Raw genomic sequence first — 21,274 nt, 5'->3', positions numbered from 1 at the left:
CCCATAGATTAGCAAAATATCCATATGGCCTCCTTTTCCGTTACCTTTAACATTCCGTTAGCTAGTCATATTCTCTCTCCTCCATCTCATCTCTTCTCTCTGCCACCTCATCATCTTCTCCGGCGAAGGTCGCCGGCCGGCCAATTTTCCGGTCGGCGACCTTCAAACATAAAAAAAAAAAAAAAAAATCTCTTTCCTCTCTCTCTAAAAAATTTTGTTTTTTTTCTTTTCTCTCTCTCTCTCTCAAACAGATCTAGAGAGAGAAGAGGGTCTGTTCTCACGAACATAACAGATCTGGTCTGTTCGTAAATGCTTGAAAAATCTTGAGGTATTTTAGTTTATTCAATACTATTTTAGATGATTTTTCCTTTTTGGTCGTACTTGTAATAAGTTGAACTTGTGAAGCGAGGAAATTAGGGATTTTATTAAACCCAAGAAGAAACCTAGGGTTTTAATTTTCTTCAGTTGAGGTTATCAAAAGTCTTCTGTTGTGTTGTTGATTGTATGATTCTGTTGAAGTATATTGACTTTAGATGATATTTGAGGTGGATGTGGTTGCAATTCGATTGAAGTCTGAAATTGATTATAGGTTTGTTAGAAGAGCTATGAAGTGTTGTTGTTTATAATTCGTTTTGGGTATCATTTGACGTTGTCTTTTTAGGGTTTCTTTTGAAGAGTTTGAAGTATTTTTATTGGGATCAAAATTCAAATGGAAGAGTCAGGTGAATCTCGTCATGATACGCCACAAAGGCTTCAATCATGTTTTGGATCTTCGCAGTCTTCTGTTCAGAAACAGAATCAATCAATTAACAGACTTGATATTCCCTAATTAAATACTAATCAAACTCGTGTCCCGTTTCGGAACTTCTTCCCAAATTTCAGTCCTGAGAGCAACAAGAGACCTGGTATACCACTATCTCACCCAAATTTTGTTTTTTTTTTCTTTTCTCTCTCTCTAGAACAGATCTAGAGAGAGAGAAAAGAAAAAAAAAATTAAAGAGAGAGAGAGGAGAGAGAAAATAAAAAAAGTTTCTTTTTATGTTTGAAGGTCGTCGGTTGGAAAATTGGTCGGCCGGCGACCTTCGCCGGAGAAGATGATGAGGTGGCGAGAAGATGAGGTGGCAGAGAGAAGAGATGAGATGGAGGAGAGAGAATATGACTAGTTAACGGAATGTTAAAGATAACGTAAAAAGGGGGCCATATGGGTATTTTTGCTAATCCAGGGGGTCAGGCAAGAAGCTGGTCACAAAGTTGGGGGTCATTTGGGAAATAACCCTAATATTAAATACAAAATTATTCACGTAGAAAATGACACCTAATGATTTTTAAATTTTTAGAATATTGCATAAGAGATGTCTTTTAAAATTATGAGAGAAAAAAGAAGAAAGTAGTTGCAACAGCACGACTCTGGTCTGCTTGATGTCAAAATTTGTCAATCTAGTTATCAGCCAGAACAAAGATGACTTGATGTTAGATCACGTCCGGTCGATTGATTCTGCTCCGTCGATTCCTTCTTTGATCAATATCGTACCCACTCATACTCCTAGAAACTAGGGGAAAACCCTCCAAGGAGCTCAGAAACCTCTCCAACGCTTAAGACAGGCATATTGTCCTTGCAGATAAAGATTGAGTGTTGAATGAACCTTGGAGTTGTTACCTTCTTCGAGGTGATTTGATGCCCTTTTATAGACTGCTTTGGACCGACTGTCGGTAGACGGTGATGTTGAGGCAGTTGCGATCCACCATGTTGTATTAAGACTACTTTTCCGTAGTTAGGAGATATAGGGTTTCCTTTTGAGTGTATTCATATCTTAGATATATTAAGAGTTCCTCCGTTTTAGGATCCTTTATCTTTCCGAGTCTAGGAGAAGTTTCCTCCTTTAAAGACTTTTGCAACCCAAGTTAGGCAAATACTTTAGATCTTCATCGATTGAGATCTTTGATCAGATTCAGGATTAAGTCAGTAAGCGTTTGACATGCTTCTACCTTCCCATATTTAGGGCTTAAGATATCGGGTTTGCTCATGTGGACCCCCTATCTTTATCGCGAATCCCAAGGCTGATCTGGTTGTATTTGAGTTAGGGAAGGGCTTAAGAGTCTAGGTGATGAGTTTTGTCGGAAGCGTGAGTACAGAGTGAATGTAAAGATCGTAAGAAGTGCTGATGTCGAAAATTGGCTCCCGCTTAAATCAGCATGGAAAAGGGAGTTGATGAATGACAACCTCCGTTATGATGGTATATTCTGTTACGAGAGGAGAGATTCCTCTGTTCAACTATGCTTCTCTGCTCTGCTTCTCTGTTCCAGCTCCTCGCTCCTTGCTCCTTGCTCCTGGCTCCTCGTTCCTTGCTCCTTGTCCCTGTTCGTCTGTTCCCAAGGGGGGAAAACTTGCAAAGGGTTCGGAAATCCCTCTGACGCTCAAGATAGTCAGGGTGCTCTTTGCAGTAAAAGAATGAATGTTGATTGATCCTTTTGGAGGGCGAGTTGTGAGAACTCCGTTTTTGGGGGCGATCCTTCTGGTATGAAGAGATCGTATTTTTGGGAGAGAGAGTGTATCTGTTCCGAAGAGACCGTGTCTTGTGAAGGACGATGTGGGGGGCCTTTTATAGGCGAAGTTAGGCCGACTGTGATTAGTGGTGGTGGTAAGGCAGTGGCCGTCAAACCGTAATAGAAGTTACCTCTTTTGCGTATCTAGGGTTTCTCTTCGAGTCTATCCCGGATCTTTGATAAGTGAAAGTTCCTAAATTCAAGGATACTTCGTTGATATCTTGCCGGAGTGATAGACTCTAAAAGAGAAGTTTCCTCCTTTAGATACGTGGAGTCCAATCGAGCTTAAACACTTCAAGATGTGTAGCCGACTGAGATCTTTCTGGAAAGTTCGGGATTAAGTCATTAGGTCGCGCAGCGCTGATATCTCCCCAGTTCTGGGCGTAAGATATGGGGCCGAACCTGTACAGACCCCCCTTATTCCTTTAGAGATCCCAGGGCTGATCTGTCCATGCCGAGGGCATTTTGTGCAGAGCTGGTTTCTTCTGGCCGACCTCCCAGTTAGGGGAACGTGTGGTGGACCATCAGGGGTTTTAGCTGTCATGCTGCCTTAAGCCGAGCTGTTTCAAGAGACTTCTGGTCTGATCTCTAACTCTTCAGACGTTAGTCAACGTCTGGACATTTTATGCATCATAATGAGTCCCGCCACTCCTTAGTTGAAAGTAGAGAGACTAAGGGGTAGAAGTAACTCATGTGTTTTACTTTGAAAGCAAGAAGTCGAAAGTATTACCTGTCCCAGAGCTGTATCGTGAAGCTCTCTGGGCCTTACCTAGACCATAGTTGTTTGGTGGAGCTCTGTCTTCCTGTCAGTACTCCAGAGCTGATGGATGTTTATGAATTGGGGATCTTCTTCAACTAAGTACTATCCTTGCCAGGGCTGACCCAGCCGTGTTCTTGCTTTGACGTGTGGTTTGTTATTCCAAGACACATTTCGCCTTCTGCGCAAGTAATTAATTCTTTTCCATGCGTGATTTTATGACGTCATAGACTTGATCCTCTGAATATGTGCTTCCGGCACTGATCTTTTGGATCACTTCACTCGGCAACCTGCTCTGCCATTCGTAGACGCGTGGAGCGTCGTGACTGGTGAACAAAGCACGTCTCCTTGAAACCCGCTGAAGCCTCCTTGTAACCGCGGTTCATGAGCCGTTCATACTTCCTAGTCATTATTCCGTTGAGTGTTTTCGAGGCGCATCTGGTTTATTGCCTTTAATGCTTCTTATCTATTTCCGAGATGTCTCTTGGTTATCATCTCTCACTATAAATAACCTGTTTTGCCCTCCCAATTCTTCACTACCAAAAAGTTTGAAAAACATTTTGAGATTTTTTTCCTTCTGTTGTTGCTTCGTTGTTTCTTCCTGTTTATTTCCCAAAGATTCAAGATGAGGCCTCTGCTCGAGTTCATACCAACCGTTTGCTTTGAGGAATGTTTCCTCCATAATGATCGTGGTAAAAAGTTGACTTCTCCACAATGATCGTGGTAACCCCATGTCCCAGTTTGGTAGATTCCACGAGGAAGTACAGTCACCGGCGTTGTCTCCAATTGGGGTGCTCCGGGCGAGATGATGACATCAAGAGGGTTATTTTTTCCTCGGTCGTCTTCTGGCCTTGGCTGCGCTTCTGGAAAGGAGTACCTGGTAATGTTTCATCTTTTCTTCTCTCAAACTCCATGACGATTCTTTTGCAACCGCTCATGTTTTTTGATCTGTTTTCCTTTCCCTCAACAATTGGGGCTTCTTGTAATTTCTTCTGTAATATACCCATGCGCCAGTGGTGGTTCCGGTGTCCTTTGTAATTTCTTCTGTAATAGATCATTATTGTGAATTAATAAAGAATTACCTCTTTTTCCTTATGCCTCTGCGTCTCTTTTTATCTTCCATGTTTAAGTCCGTTGACTCCCTATTTGTTAACTGTGACTGTTCGTCGCGACCCCTTGTTGATCGTGCCCCATTTACTGTGGCCTCCCCATCCTATAAATAAGCGCGGAGACAAGTATAATTCCTCCGTACCTCACTATGTCTCTTCTAGAGGAACTCTTCCTAGTGGTGGTGTTAGAGTCGCCTTCTACATGGTTCTGAACTATGATAATTTTTCCATCGGGCACTTCTGCATGGAAGTGGCTGGCGAGGGTTTTGTTGACGTCCTTCATCCGCATGATCTTCTGGACGACGATCACCTTTCTAACCTCGGTTCCTCTAGGCCACTTTATCCTTTGGTTTATTCTCTGACTGGTACTACCAGCACTTCCGAGCCTGCTCTTTTTCTGTTGTGGGTTTTCTGGTTCGTCGCCGTGGGGGTGGTCGCCTTCTGGCCGTCATGATTAGGCTTTCGGTGGATATTGGTTGTCCTTCGTCACCTTCTTCTTCTGGCGAATAAAAAAGTTAATGTAATTAGCCCTATACTTACTAACGCAATTTTTCGGTGGATATTGGTGTCGCCAGACTGTGTTTTCCTGTTTTCTTAAGTATGTAATAAACAAGTTAATGCAATTAGCCCTATACTTACTAATGCAATTTTTCTTAGGCTTACTACGCATGCTCCGAATGATCGCTCCTGCAAAAGAAATAATTTAAGTCCTAATCTAGCATGTCCTAAGCTTACTATTTTCTTCTGCAAAATAGAACCCGAATTAGCCCTGCGTAACAAGTTTTGAATAGTGTTATAGTTTTTAGCTTTGCCCCTGGTCGTCTATACCAGAGTTGTCTTTGCATAACTAATTTCACTAGGACTTCTCCTTAGACCTCTGGTCGTGGCTTTCGCTATTAGAGCTGATATCGCCAGCTTGAGCTGGGCTAGTTTCACTAGGACTTCTCCTTAGACCTCTGGTCGTGGCTTTCGCTACCAGAGCTGGTTTCGTCAGCTTGAGCTCAACTCGTTTCGCTAGGACTTCTCCTTAGACCTCTGGTCGCGGCTTTCGCTATCAGAGTTGGTTTCGTCGGCTTGAGCTCGACTAGTTTAACTAGGACTTCTCCTTTGTCCTCTGGTCGTGGCTTTCCCTACCAGAGCTGGTTTCGTCGGCTTGAGCTCGACTAGTTTTTGCCGGGACTCCTCCCGTGTCCCTGGTCGTCGCCTTAGCTACCAGGGTTGTCTTCCTCATTTTAAGCATGAATAGTTTCGCAAGGACTTCTCCTTATACCCCCGGTCACCTTCATCGGGGCGGTAGTTTTAACTAGGACTTCTCCTTGGGGAGCCTCTGGACCACGTTTCACTCGAGTAAAGAGTTAAGTTTAGGTAGGACTTCTCCTTGTGAGGCCTCGGGTTGCAGCCGTAGCTACCGGAGCTACCTCCTTTGTCGGCTTGAGCCGATCAGTGTAACTAGGACTTCTCCTTGGGACCTTGGTGAGGGGTCAGTTTTACTTGAGCAAAGTTCAGTTTAACTAGGACTGCTCTTTAGGGCCCTCAGTCGTTGTCGTAGCTACAGAGGCTATCCTGTCCCTGGTCGTGGCTTTCGCTAGCAGGGCTGTTTTAAATTAGGGCCCTTGGCCGCTGCTTTCACCTACCAAGGCTGCCTTTAGGTCCCCTGGTCGTGGCTTTCGCTATCAGGGCTACCTGCCTGATTCAGAGCGAGATGAGTTTTAGCTAAGACTCCTCCTTTTATAGCGTTTTATGCTAAAAAAAATTTCTATTTTATAAGGTAAAATATGTAGCTAGTAACGCTACTTCTTTTGCCTAATGGGTTTATCAAAAAGGAAAGATAGTAGAGGTAGTGATGACCTTAGGTTTTTAGCTCTGCATATCTGTCGTTAGGTCATCGTAGAACACTTTGTCTCCTCCAACGGTGACTGGATTAATGTCTTCTTGCTCGCAGCCCTTGGCAGAAACGAGATAGCATTCCAGAACTATTTTCTGGTCTCCCCTAACCGTCCCGATGAGATTCGTTCCCGGAATTGGGAATTTCATCATGAGGTGGTTCATGAAAAGTATTGCTCCTGACTCCATTAGGAAGTTTCTGCCCAATATGATGTTATAGGCGTACATCTTATCACCGATTGCGATGTTTAGCATTATCGCCTTTGCTGATTCTCCTTCGCCGATCAGTACTGGCAGGGTTGCTATTCCATCTGTTTCGACCTGATTGTCTCTGAATCCTGACAAGCAAGACTTATAAGATTTGAGATGGCGTTCACTTACCCTGAGTTTTTGGAAGCACGTTCGACTCATGACCTCTGTGGAGCTTCCCGTATCGACCAGAATGCGTCATATCCTCCAATTGGCAACTACAACCGTTATTACCAGTGGATCCACGTGTGGAGTTATTACCCCAACCAGATCGTCGTCTGTGAAGACAATTGGTGGAGTTTCCATGACAGGTTTGATTAGAAAGACCGGCCGGTTCTTTGCTTCGTTGGCGTACCTGCGCTGCTCGCCTTTGGTTGCTCCTCCGAGGGTAGGTCCTCCTGCTATGGTATTGATATTCCCCAATACTCCGGTGGATTTCTCCGGGCCTTTGCTTGTCTCACTAAATGTAGGGCCCGGCTCTTTGGTTTCAGATCCCGATCCGATTCTTGCCCTGTTTACTGGCCTCTTATTTAGGTATTCGTAGTGTCGTTGTTCTTTATGGATGTACTTATCCAGTTCTCCTTTTCTTACCATCTCCTCAATCAGATTCTTGAGGTGCTGACAGTCGTCGGTCTTGTGGCCGTAGCCTTTTGATGAGTCATGAAAATGTCTCATCTGAGTCTCATAACTCGGGCTAGTTAGTCCAATTCGAGCCTTTACTCTGATAATTTGCTTGTTTCTCTTTCCAGGTGTCTTTTACGGAGTTCAGTGTGAAAAACGGATAAAAACGGGAGAAAAACACGTGCTAGGGGTATTTTGGTCATTTATTGATTATGGTATTCTGAATATTTCGATACTCGGATGAAAAGTGAGTCGAATACGAACCCAACGGCGAAAACGGAAGTCAAATCGGATTTGGGATGAACAAAATACACCGAGTCAAAGCTTGAGTTAAAAATTGGTTGACCAAATGTCAACATATAGCGGTCTGTGACACATGGCACGTAGGAGGGGAGTAATCAGATGGCCGGAATCATTTGCGGGATAGGTTCGGTCACTATGGGTGTGTTACGTGATTCTACAGGTGCGCAAGATCCGGTACATCTAAGCGCAAGCTGTTACCGTGTGCAGGAGGGTACATGGTCAAATCGAACGACTGAGATATTTCCCATGCACGTGTCTCCACCCGAAATGGCAACCGCAACATTCTTAACTGATCCGAGATGCACTGAATCTTTCTCTTTGACAGCCAATTAACACGCACGGATAACTCACGCTGATTGGGGACCTTCTTCCAGTTGTCCTCTCGTCTCTATCTTGTATTAGACAAGATATTCTCCTTCCCCTTTTAACAGTAGAGAGAAAGCTAAAAAACAGAGAGAGAAGGAGAATAGTTTAAGAATCGATAGAGATATTCGATTGAGACTGAGAAGAAAAATAAATTAGAGAAATAAGAGCGGTTAGATTACTGATTGGAAGGAGATTTGTGAGATTTCTAAAGAAAGCGCAAGCTCGGTTGGGTAGAAAAGAGCTAGAGAGAGAAAATAAAGAGCTGGAGACCGAGAGCTTTAATGGAGGAAAGATCACAGTGAGATGATTTTAGAAACAGAAGATATCCTAGAAAGAGAATCTCAAGGGATTTAGGTTATTTGTGGATTGAGAAGATTGAGGACAGAGATTGGGGTGATTCATTTGGCTATATAAAGAGGACAGAGGGCATCATCGAAAATCATCTCGGTTTGGGGGGTAAAATCATCCTCTCTTGAGCTCAATTAGCATAGAAAGATCAGAGATAGAGAGAGAGAGTGAGAGACAGAGAGAGACAGAGAACATTTTTGTATCATCATCTTCTTCTTCTTCTTTTGGTTTTTCTTGTATTTTTTTAGTGAGAGAAAGGGAGAACAGAGAGAGAGAAAGAAAGAAACAGAAAGAGGGATTGTTTGTATTTTGAAGTTTTTTATATTATATAACAACTCTTCTTTCAATTGGTTGATATTTTGAGTTGGAATTGAATTGATAACAGAGAGAGAAGCATCAGAGAGAAAAGAAAAACAGTGAGGAAGATGAGAAAATCTGTGGGAAAATAATTTTCCTACAGAGAAATTGCTTCCGAGAAGATGAGAAAATCATTTTCTCTAAAGGTCTGTTTGTCTGGAAAACAGTAAAAACAGAAGGAAAACTGCTCCTTAGGGGTGCGTTTGGCTGCCAGACTGGAAAATCAGCAAGAAACATTTTCCAGCGAGAGAAAAAGTTTAGTTCTTCTCCCATTCTCTCTCTTATTAGTCATATTTATTTCAATCTTTGATCATGATTAGCTAACCATCTCTAATCTAGGGTTGATGATGAAACCATATTCGATTGTTTAGAAACATATTTGAATTGATTAATTCTCGGATTGTGCTACAATGTTTAAGTTATTTTGTTAAATCGGTTATCTTTTCATTTTCTATGCTTTTAGGTTTGATACATCGTGCTTAGGTTAAATCCTTTGATGGTGTATACTTATCAATTAATAGATAATAGTTTAGAGGTTTGTTTTTCAAAATAAAATAATTACAAGTTTATGAATAGAGTTTAAACGAAAACATCTCCCGAAATTAGGTAGTTCATTATCCGAAATTCTGAGTTATAAAAAAGAGATTTAATTTATCTAATTATTGGTTCTTAAACTGATTGTATGTGGTGAATTCAGAAACCTTAGTCTCTCTCCCATTTCACCTCCCCCCATTTGAGTTCCTTGTATCATTTGTATTTTATTTCCGTCATTTTATTTTAATATTTTATTCATTTCAAAACCAAAACCAAATCATTGAAAAATCTTATTACTTCCTAGTTTTAGAATAGATTTCACTTAGTCTCTGAGGAACGAACCGGTCTTACCGGAAATTATTACAACTTGACACCCGTGCACTTGCGGGTGTAGACCTATTTAGGAAACTTTCTAGGTCCATCAAGTTTTTGGCGCCGCTGCCGGGGACTATGTTTTAAATTTATTCTAATTTTGGAAATTTTTTATTTTTGGTAAGTTTTGAATTTTGGATACTTTGACTTGCTTCTCTTTTTTGGTGTGCAGAACACTAAGGAGCTGAAGAGGAGGCGAACAAGGAGGAGGACCTCAAAAGAAGAAATTTACTGTTTTTATTTTTATTTTTTTGTATTTATTTTGGTGAGAGAGAGACGTAGACTTTTTAGTACTTTCTTTTGTTTTGACCCTAAATTGGAGGGCTTTTATAAATTGTAACCGAAAAACCAAAACGAAGCCTCGGGTTCGAACACTCGCGGGGAGAGTGGCCCGAGTCGTCTGCAAAGGTCGTCGCCCGTCTCGAACGGGAGGTAACTTTCTCTAATCACCCACGAATCCCCTGTTAGTGGGTGCTTTTTATAAGATCTTCGTAGTGCTTCCTCGGTTTTTGTGTTAAAAAAAAATAATAATGACCAAAAGAAAGGAGTCAAGTTTAGTTACATAAGTGTCAATTCTCATCTCGTGATCGTGCCTGACCATCATGGCACATTTTTCTAATGGTTAGACGTACCATGTTGATGATGATGACCTTGATCTAAAGGGACCCGTCATCAACCGAACTGATATAACCTTAAGAGAATACCAACGGTTGCATAAAGACTGGCTTAACCGACCTGGTACGACTCTAAGAGATTATCAACGAATTAACGAGGGGAATAGGCTAGTTGAGCCTAACCGAACTGGTATGACCCTAGGAGAATACCAACAAATGTGTAGAAACGAGCCTAACCGACCTGGTATCATTTGAAGATTATCAACAAATGTCTAGAAACGGTCCGACTAGTGAGTGGAGTAGACCAGTGAAGGATATAATGCCTAAAGTCTGAAGGAATGGTATCCTTCCGAAGGAGTGTCCTTCGACCAAGGATGCAATGCGTGCTGATGAGACATGAAAATGTCCCATCTGAATCTCTTAACTTGGGTTAGTTAGTCTATTTCGAGCGGTTACTCTGATAATTTGTAAGTTTCTCTTGTTCAGGTGTTTTCTATGGAATTGAGCACAGAAAGTGGTTAAAAATGGGAGAAAGAGACACAAAAGGGTAGTTTGGTCATTTGCTAGTCCTGAAAATCTTAGCCAATATTGATACTCCAATGAGAAGTAGATTCGAAGACGAGCTCGTGGGCGAAAACGGAAGTAAATTCGGAGTCCGGGTGGACAAAGTAGGTCAAGTCAAAGATGGGGTTAAAGTCACTAGATCAAAGTAAGCGAAGGACACGTGTACAAAGCAGGCTACGTGCGGGTTCTCTTCTATCACAAGTTCGGTGGATTTCGGGATTTCTAAGGTCTCTGCCTCCGTGTGACCTCACCCAATATAAAACAGTAAACCCGAGCGCATCAAGGGCAATCGAATGGATAGGAAACTTTGCACTCATGTGGCTATATCTAGAATCGCGTTGTAACATCTTATATTGCTTCGCAATGCAGGATATCATTCTCGTTTGACAGCTACACACGCTCACTGGGCGCCAGATTTGAGGAGTCCTATCTCCCTTCCTTTCTCTCTCTCGTCTCTATCATCATCTATTAAACAGGGCAATATTTTCTTTCCTCTGTCAACAGAGAGAGAAGGGATAGAAAATCAAAAACTGAATATGGAAATCAGAGGCAAATAAAGAAGAGATTTTTAGAGAAGGAAAGAGTTATATGGAAGGAAATAAATGTACAAAGAAGATAATGGAGAACAGAGAAGGAAAGCCGAGACAGAGAGATTGAGGAGATTTATAAATAGAAATACAGAGATGGAAAGAGTAGAAGGTTGGATTCGATGAATAAATTAAGAGAAGGAGATTTCTGAGTATATTTCAGAAATTTAATTTGATATTTAGAGAGAAACTAATTCTAGAGAGAGAAAATGATGAAGTGAGCTCTCGGTAATATTAAGATTCGGTTGAAGATTTTATTCGAACAGAGGAGTTGTGATTGTAATCTTCTTCTACTTCTATATACAAGTTCGAACTGAGAATGGAAAGAGAAGGATTCGGTTAGGTTGGTGATATATTTGATTGAGAAGGAGATATTGAAAGATTGGAAGAGATTGGATTGAGAGAGTTGGGTATTTCGAATTTGGAATGAAGATAGGAAAGATTTCAAGTAGAGATATCTAGAGAGGGAGAGAGATTGATTTGGTGGGCTTCATGTCTTATATAAGAAGACAGAAAACAGAGTGAAAGATCATCTCGGCTGGGAGGATGACTTCTCTTAAGCTCAACCAAACCTGAAATATTAGAGAGAGAGAGAAGCAGAGCTGATTTAATTTTTCTTCTTTACTATTTTAGTGAGAGAAAGGTAGAGAGAGAGAGAGAGAGATAATTGTAGAGTGAGAAATCAAATAAGATATATTTTGTTCATCTTCTATTGCTTCTTCTTCTTCCTTTGTTATTCTTTTAGTGAGAGAGAGAAAACAGAGTAGAAAGAGATAGTAGACAGAGAGATTTCAAAAAGAAAGAGAGAAAAAGAGTTAAAGAAGACGAGAAAATAATTTTCCCCCAGGGAATTCATTTCCGGGAAGATGAGAAAACTTCTCTCTTAGGGCACGTTTGGTTGTCCGAGTGGAAAATCAGCAGGAAAAACAATTTCCAATGAGAAAGTTATGTTTTCCTTCCCTCTTTATCTCTTATTTTCATACTTGCTAATGTTATCTTGTTTCCCATGAGTGACTAATTCTTTTATCTAGGGTCTTAGATGAAGTTCTACATAAGAAATTTTATCGATATGATTTATTAATATTTTTATTGTTTTTCACGATAAAATCTTTCGCATTTTTGAAATTCTTGAATTTTGTGGGTAGATTCACTGCAAACCCTCACGAGACAAAACTCGTCCTCTAGGGTAACCTCGAGGTTTAACGGCTTGTTGCACGTGCTAAGTGTAATCGTGAGTCCCTACGAAAGTGGTGAACTAGGCGTAGTTTTATTTTTCTGTTTTGCTCGAGGACTAGCAAAATCTAAGTTTGAGGATGTTTGATGAGACATGAAAATGTCCCATCTGAATCTCATAACTCGGGTTAGTTAGTCCAGTTCGAGCGGTTACTCTGATGATTTGTTTGATTTTCTTTCTCAGGTCTCATTTACGGAGTTCGATGCGAAAACATCGTGATAAAGACATACTTGAGGGGCATTTTGGTCATTTTAATGACAAGGGTATTCTGGTCAATATTAGTGCTCATGTGAAAGTAGAGTCCAATACGAGTTCGTAGACGAAAACGGAAGTCAAATCGGAGTCCGGATGCGTAAACTAGGACGAGCCAAAGTTTGGTTCCATATCCGTGCACCAAATATCCACACAGATGTTATGGTGACACTTGGCGCAACTCTAGAGGAGGGAATTCAAATTTCGGTATCATGTTGGGCTTTCGGGAACTTGAACCAGTTAGAAATCTGGTGTAATCAGAAGCAGGTTATTACGGTAGCCCTAAAGATCTGACGGTCTCCGAAACGCATACGCAAGATCAGCCATTTGAGTGCGCGAGACACGGTACTTAATATGCTTCGGCTACACCGGATCTTCACACCTTTGACGCCAGCTGTTAGTCACGGGATTTTAAGATTTTCGCTGCAGTGCTCCTGGACGCAAGATAATAAGATGCTACCCGCGAGATCCAACGGCTTATTTTGTCTCTACGCACACGTGGTTACCAGTGAGGGTCGTTGTAGATTTTCTTCGCTGATCCGTGCAACACCATAGCTGCCCCTATTTCCAGCCAGCAACATCTCAACCGAATTGCCCAAAATCTTGGAAAGTCTCTTTTCCTCCATTTCTATCTTAACCGTGCCTCTCATATAAACAGTATCTTACTGTTTTATGACAAGTATTTGTTAAAGTATAGATAGAAAGAGATATTCTCTTCAACAAGAAGGAAAGAGATAGAAGAAAGAATTTAAGGAGCTCTCGGTCAAGAGATAGCTGGAGATATTTCCATTGCTATTATGAGAGAGAAATCAAGGTTGGATGGGATGTAAAACATAAATCTTTCTCTAAGATTTTTTCACTCCTCTTGCCTTCTCTATCTATATTTGGTTGATATATCATGGTTGAAGACAGAGAGAGGGATTTAGAGAGAGTATTCTCTGGATGAAGAAACAAAATAAGAAAGATTCGATTGGAGGTGATTTTTAAGAGAAAAAGGAAACATGGAAGGAGATAAGAGACAGAGAAGGAAAGAGAGAAATGGGGATGGAGAGAAGATATTTTCTTAGAGAGAGATTTATTATTTTATGCTTCATTCGGCTATATAACAGGAACTCAACTGGGACAAAAATCATCTCGGCTGGGAGGATGACTTCTCTTAAGCTCAACCAAACCTGAAATATTAGAGAGAGAGAGAAGCAGAGCTGATTTAATTTGTTTTCTTCTTTACTGTTTTAGTGAGAGAAAGGTAGAGAGAGAGAGAGAGATAATTGTAGAGTGAGAAATCAAATAAGATATATTTTGTTCATCTTCTATTTCTTCTTCTTCTTCCTTTGTTATTCTTTTAGTGAGAGAGAGAAAACAGAGTAGAAAGAGATAGTAGACAGAGAGATTTCAAAAAGAAAGAGAGAAAAAGAGTTAAAGAAGACGGGAAAATAATTTCCCCCAGGGAATTAATTTCCGGGAAGATGAGAAAACTTCTCTCTTAGGGCACGTTTGGTTGTCCGAGTGGAAAATCAGCAGGAAAAACAATTTCCAATGAGAAAGTTATGTTTTCCTTCCCTCTTTATCTTTTATTTTCATACTTGCTAATGTTATCTTGTTTCCCATGAGTGACTAATTCTTTTATCTAGGGCCTTAGATTAAGTTCTACATAAGAAATTTTATCGATATGATTTATTAATATTTTTATTGTTTTTCACGATAAAATCTTTCGCATTTTTGGACCATTCATGGACCAAAATTCTGAGTTATATAAAGAATTTGTTAATTAATTAAATCATAATGAATCATTGTTAGAATTATTATAAGGACGGATTCGACAACCTTAGGTTTCTCCCCCATTTGAGTTCCTTGTATCATTTGTAATTATTTTCTTTCCGTAATTTTATTTTAATATTTTATTCATTTCAAAATCAAAACCATTTTCAAAATCTTAATATTTCCTAGTTTTAGAATAGATTTAACTTAGTCTCTGAGGAACGAACCGGACTTACCGGAATTATCACTTGACGCCCGTATACTTACGGTGGTGACCTATTTAGGAAACTTTCTAGGCCCACCACGTGCAATTTGGCTAATAGGATCTTAATGACCTTACTCGGAAGATCATTAGTCCGGTCCAATTAGGGGTCGTAATGCTTAGTTAGAAGCCAACTACGATCGTCGAATCAAGAGTTGATTCGCGGCTAACATAGACCGGATCCTACAAGGGTTACACAACAGAGTAATGATTTGAACGGAGAGAATTGACTAAATGGGTAATGGCAAATAAGTGGATTGGATCCGTTATTGGTAAGTCCTGAAAGATTCGGAGAAGTCCGAAGAGATAAACATGTCCGGGCCCAAAAGGGAGGCCCGGAATGGCTTTAGGGAGGCCGGCCATGTGATGGCCGGCCCAGGCAATAGGGCCGGCCATGTGATGGCCGGCTAGGCCTTAAGTGGGCCGGCCAAGGAAGCCCATAAAGGGCTATGTTGGCCGGCCAACTTAAGTGACCCAATGGAGGGTATTTTGGGTGTTGCCTAATAATTAGGTTTATGGAATCCTAGTCTGAGTCTAATACCTCTTCTAGGGATTTCTATATATACCTAATTATACAACCTAAAGAAAAAGAGAGATTGAATTCTCAAGAGTCTGAGGGTTAACTGAAAGAGTTTCAGAATATACATCTCAGAGAGAGAGAGAGAAAAGGAGTTTTCTCAAGTATCTAGTCAAGAAGGAGTTCTTCATCTCAACCTTCAAGAAGGTCCTAGCTGACTGAAAGGAGGGAGTTCAAGTCATTACTCGGTGTCTCAAGTAGAGGAGCTGCACTTGGAGCTCTTATCTTCCGAATACTGATCGGAATTTAGTTCGTGGGAAAGCGATTAAGAGGTAATCATCTTTCCAATCTAGTTCATTGGTATGTTCATGTATAGATCCTGGAAACTAGTGTTAAACATATGATGTTTGAGATTCCGCTACCAACACTAGACAATTAGGTGTATGAGATACACTAGGTTATTCCCCTTCAGTGGCATCACGAGCCGTTTGCATGAACTATCTTTGACTAGACGAATTAGATTCATACTTGAACAACTAGATATTAGTGTTTTTGATGTTTGAATAGAGATTCAAGCATAAGTTTGATGAGATCAAATTAGGGTTTTGGATGAGATTCATGACCTAGAAACACTAGAAACATAGTTTTATGAAAAGAGTTTTCATAAACAAGCTTTAGGGTATTAGAATTTTGATAAAAATCATCAAAACCATGAAGATTGGTTGATGAATTGATCAAAAACAGTACCTAACAGCAGCTGGAACAAAGAAAAACAAAAGAAAAATCAGTTGGAACGGTTGGATTTCCAAAAAGTTTGGAAACCCTACTGGCCGGACCGGCCAGGACGCGTCCGGGCCAGACCAGCACGTCTCGGACAGACAGTCCGAGACAAACAGGGACACGGACTGGAAATCCCAATCCGTGAAGGACCGGGAATCCTAGTCCGAGCTGGACTAGGAGTCCGAGACTCTCGGGTCTCGGACATCCCAGAGCGTCTAGGACGCGTCTGGGATATCCCAGTCCAACACGGACTAGGAGTCCGAGACTCTCGGGTCTCGGACGTCCCAGCGCGTGGAAGACGCGTCTGGGATATCCCAGTCCGAGACGGAATAGGATTCCGAGACAGGAGCGTCTCGGATATCCCTGACGCATCTGGGACGCGCTCGAGGGAACCTATTTAGAGTCTCGGTCTAGGACCGAGACACTGGACGAGTGTCCGGATGCATCCAGGATGCGTTTGGAGCGACCAGAAGCATCTCGGATGCGACTGGAAGCTTCCAGACGCGACTGGGATGCGACCGGAGCATCCAGAAGCGTCTAGGACGCGTCTGGACGCGTCCAGAAGGCATCCCAGATAGGATGGCCTTGCCGTCTGTACACAGAAGCGTCTGAGACGCGACTGTGGAGCACGGGTGCATCTCGGACCGAACATCCGAGATTGCACATGTGCTGTCCCAAGTCCAGACACGTCTGGGACGCGTCTGGGAGTTCCAACAGCTCTCGGATTGAGCACCCGAGAGGGATGTAAGGTGACCGGATGGTCTGGACGCGTCTGGGACGCGACCAGGACGCATCCTAGACATCTCACCCGAGATGTCTATGGTCTGTCCTGAGACAGAAGCGTCTAGCTGGGCTAGGACGCGTCTGCCCGAGAGACCAAGCACGGCAGGAAGGTGCTGTCTCTAGGACCGGACCTTGACCAGGTTGAGTCAAGAGTTGACCAGAGACCAGTCAAGGGCCTTTGACCAGGGTTGACTCAGATCTTTTTGAGTGGGACTCAAGGGCTTTTTAGGCCATGATCTGAAAGGGAGTTTTTCAGACTTTTCTCCCGGTTCCGAGCATAATTTTTCCGACATAGACCCGGGGTTAGAGAAGAACCCGAACGGAGTTTTTCCTTGTATTGATTTTGGAAACAATTAAGGAAGAAACATAATGTGCTTCTCGTTTGAGTATTGAGAATATGAAACTTTAGAGCCCATTAGACATAGAGATGTCACAAATTCCCACAATAGCTATACGATACATAGCAAAACCTAGAAAAGAATCTAGGATACATACTTTATTTATTATGATTGTCATATTTTTGTATGTATGGATGTATGTGATTGCGTAGAATAGTATACCTTTAGATAGGATTATCGTTTCTTGTTCTAAGCGCAAGGAGTTGTGCCCGAATAATACTTAGAGTATAGGGTCTTAGAATCTATTAACGAACTGAATGATGAGATCATGGTTCAAGTGGGAGTAGTCAATAGAGGTTCTTGGATATGGATCCAATCGAACCATAGGCGAACAAGAAATAAACTTAAAAGATGGGATCTTTTAAGGGGTAATACTAAGATTTAACAAATCATTACGCAAACCCACATAAACTTTTACGTAATAAATCATGAATGGTTATGCAAGAGTTCACAGTAACGCAACTTGATAAATTACGTAATAAGTCCCAAAAAGAATTTTGAGTAAAGCCTACCCAGACTAAGACACCTGTTGAGCCCTTGTTCATCGATGGTGGGTCATGCCAAAGCAGGGTGCCATCTTTTACCTCAGGACAATACGGGTAGATCTATGAAGAGGTCTACATGTCTAAATGGTTATTCTCAAACGAGTCAGCAAAAGGGTTTTGGACTTCGAGGCTAAAGGACGATTTAATGTTTAAATCGTTAACCAAGAGTCATATGAGATATGATCAGTAAGGAGTTACTCACCCAGGACAACGAATTAAGGGCAGTGCCAAAGTACGCTTAATTTCGAAGGAATGGGATCTTGGAATTATATTATTCTAAGGGGACAAAAAAAGTAGAATAATATAAGCAAATTGAGAAAATTGCCAGGATAACAAGTTTAATCACTTTCGCATTTCTTACATGCAGTTTAATTATGACAACGAACATCTTCAACCTCTATACCATACTTGAGAAATTGAACGATACCAACTTCGTTCAATGGGAGAGGAACCTGAGAAAGGTTCTAGGAGAAAGCGCAGAAATATTGGACATTCCGATCCCCGTGCTTTCAGAAACTTCTTCTGATGAAGAACGTAAGCAAGTAGACGATATTCGAAGGAAGTCAGCGCCAGTAACCGGTTTAATGCTAATGGCCATGGAAAGAAAATATATAGATATGTTCATTGAAATGGAGGCATACACCATTATTCGACGACTAAGAGAAGTGTTTGGAACACAATGTCGAATAGAAAGATTTAGAATCACAATGGTGACACTGGGAATGCGACTGGAGAAAGGGAAACCCGTCCGTTATCATGTTTTGGAGATGATTGATCACTTTAAAGACATGGAATGGATGGGGTCTCCTATGCCAGTCGTAATGGCAGTTGACATCATCCTGAATTCATTGGATGAAAGGTTTCAGGATGTAGTAGCAAACTTTGAAGATAAGTTTGGACGGGTATCCTTCGAAAGTCTACTGGCGATTCTGGAAGTTGCTGAAAGTAGGTTCAGCACCCCTGAAACTCTAGAAGAGATTCTAGGAGTTCAGGAGAATGTAAATACGGGAACGGAAGACGTTAGGAGAAGGAAGCCGTCTGGCAAGAGAATGGGCAGGAAAGCACCAAGACCCAGAACTATCCTTCCTAACAAGAGATGTCTTGTGTGCGGTAGTACATCTCATATTCGATTAAGAGATTGCCCGCGATTCTTGGAAGAACTAAACGACGGAGCTGGGAGTTCCGGTCAAGGTAAAAATTATTAAAAGTTATTCAATTAAATACACATTCCTCAAGGTATGTGATACCTAAAAGACTATTGTCATTATGAATAACAGGAGCAAGAGGGAGCTGAGTATTTATTGAAGAGGAGATGAACCTGTCGAAAGCTGAGAAGGCAAGAGTTGTTGGAAAAGCTCAAGAAGGATCATAGACTCGATAGGCAATACTTTAAAGTAGTTTTAGTATTTCTTTTTCTTTTTAGAACATTGACTCTGTAATAAGATTATGGGAGTGAATAAAATATGAGATATTTTATGATGTTCTTAAAAGAGCCTATCTAACTTTTAAGTAATTTTAACGAATGATCCGACTTAGTCATTCTAAATCTTGTAAGAGTACAAGAGTTCAGTTAATCGTAGAAAATAATGTTAGACATGAAAGTCTGCGATTAGTGTGATTAGAATGGACGTAAGACTTGATTGTGGAGAAGTTTGGAAACAAATCCTAAATCGAAAAGCGGATCTGGGTGACTAAAGAATATGATGAGATCATAAGTTCAATAGTCATCGGTCTTCCAAAAACACAAAGTCTAATACGTATCTGCCAAACCACTAAAAACCTAGAAAAGCTATAGTGAATAATTGAGTCCATCTGGATATGGATATTATTTTAGAAGGAGTTCTAAAATTTGTCAATTATTCTAATGTCTAAAGCGTGTTAGACATAAGTTCTTCAAAGGAAGAACGAGGTTTTCTCGCAAATCATCGAAACACAATGAGATTGTTGCTCTCGATGGTGTCTTCATTAAAAGGAGGGTCCTTCTAAAAAGACAAGTGGGAGGAAAAATCGAATGGGATTCGATAAAGAGCAACAAGAGGAAGTAAGGAGTTACTTGCCTTAAAACGAAAGAGAGTAAGAGTTACTCGGCTTAAAACGAAAGAGAGTAAGAGTTACTCGGCTTACGTGACAAGGGATGTCGACTTGAATGGTTCAAGAGACAATCGCCTGGAAACTTCTTAAGGAGTTAAGAAGGTTGCTCAAAAACCCCAAGGAATCTTTAGAAGATTCAAAAGAACTATAGCAGAAACCAATCTGAAATTGGATCGGAAATCCAAAGAGATAAGAGTAAGAATGGTTAAATCTTGTGAGACAAGAAGGTAAGTGGGAGTGAAACAAGAGTTGTTTCAGGTCCTGTATGTAGGAGACATACAAGAAAGGACAAGAAGACGAGGGTGAATTAACCATGGGCATCAAAAGTCTATGGAGATATACCAGAGGATGATAAAGACTCGTTCAAAAGGAGTTTTGAAGAGGTCTGAATAAGAAGATCTCTTGGAGAGAAATTCTACCCAACTCCCGTGATAAACATGGGAGAGACACTTATGTTAGAAAACATAAGAACGATCATGAGATGATTGTTGTTTACCCGAACATCTAAAAGTACTTGGAGTACGAAAAGATGTCGTCGCCCATACAAGTCAGAGGATTGAAGAAAGTCATAAAAGTAATCTTTCGAAAATAAAGATAGGAATCTTTTAGGAAGGGCTAACAGGTGGAAAAGAGTTTTCCATGCTGGGAGTCGTTACTTAACTCTACTAGATAAGAAAGTAAAATTAGAACTTGGGAAGTACTAATTTCAGTGGGAGAAAACTGATATTATCATAAAAGCTTGCGAAGAGTTCGAAAGCAAGATAATAACAAAGCGAAGTGAAAAGGAAACTAAACTGTCACCTTAGAACGATCATGAGATGCTCGGATCTAAGGGATTAGGATCCAGGAAGGAGAATCCTAAAGATGACTTGTAAAATTGAGAACGTGAAGGAGTTCACGCGGGTGCTCAAATTTTACAGACTCTTGTTATCCGAAATAAATTAGGTTTATTTCGTCATCTAAATTGTGGTTTAGAATTTAGACGACAGTCCAAAAGGATGGAGTGTTCCAGGTAGGCTTATTAGATACGTGATCTAATGAAAGAAACCCTACTAAGTGAACATGGAAGCACATCATCCTACTATCCCTAGTCCAGGTCATTAGTTGGACAATAATGACTTAGGAAGACTAGCATGAGTGATTGACAAGATAGCGCTGTTTCTTGGGCTATGGGAATAGGAGTATTCAAAGGTCAACTTCATGGGTGTATAGTTGATACACTGGAAACCCGCCGAATGAGAGTACTTCAAGAGTTGAAGTTATAAGATGTCATAACTCTCATTTAAGCAAATTGGAGAGATTCCTCAAAACATGAGTACTCACTCAGTTTATGGAAGGAATGTCGAACTTTGGTACCGTCAAACGCCATCCGTAAAAAGTGGTTATAAAAGCGGCATACTGGGGGAGACAGGATAGACATGAAATTGAGTGGGAGTACAAGAATG

The sequence above is a fragment of the Eschscholzia californica genome, unplaced genomic scaffold, assembly GCF_041429995.1.
Source record: "Eschscholzia californica isolate CP2 unplaced genomic scaffold, dmEscCali1.0.p SCAF_6, whole genome shotgun sequence".
NCBI lineage: Eukaryota > Viridiplantae > Streptophyta > Magnoliopsida > Ranunculales > Papaveraceae > Eschscholzia > Eschscholzia californica.
This window is presented reverse-complemented; position numbering follows the sequence as displayed.